Genomic DNA, 329 nt, shown 5'->3' on the forward strand with positions numbered 1-329 from the left:
TGAACACAAGTTATTTCTGAGTTTTGTTATTTTAAATGACATTGTGACAGGTATCCCTGTATATAATAAATCTCTGTATATAATAAATCTCTGACTTATCTCTAATTAATTTCCTGGGGTAGATTCCTGGCAGTGGAATTACTGGGCCAAAAACTGTGTACATAGAAACTTTTAATTCTCTACACACTTTCTAATTTCTATTGCCTTTGTGAGCCACCTCTTGCTAAGATTTGTTCTAAGGGCAATTCGAAACATCTGTTATTAGGAAAAACTGGCATTTTCTAAGTAACTGCTATGCGCTTGTCACGGTGCTTGGGGTTTTATGTACA

Source organism: Pteropus vampyrus, unplaced genomic scaffold (assembly GCF_000151845.1).
Source record: "Pteropus vampyrus isolate Shadow unplaced genomic scaffold, Pvam_2.0 Scaffold146, whole genome shotgun sequence".
Taxonomy (NCBI): Eukaryota; Metazoa; Chordata; class Mammalia; order Chiroptera; family Pteropodidae; genus Pteropus; species Pteropus vampyrus.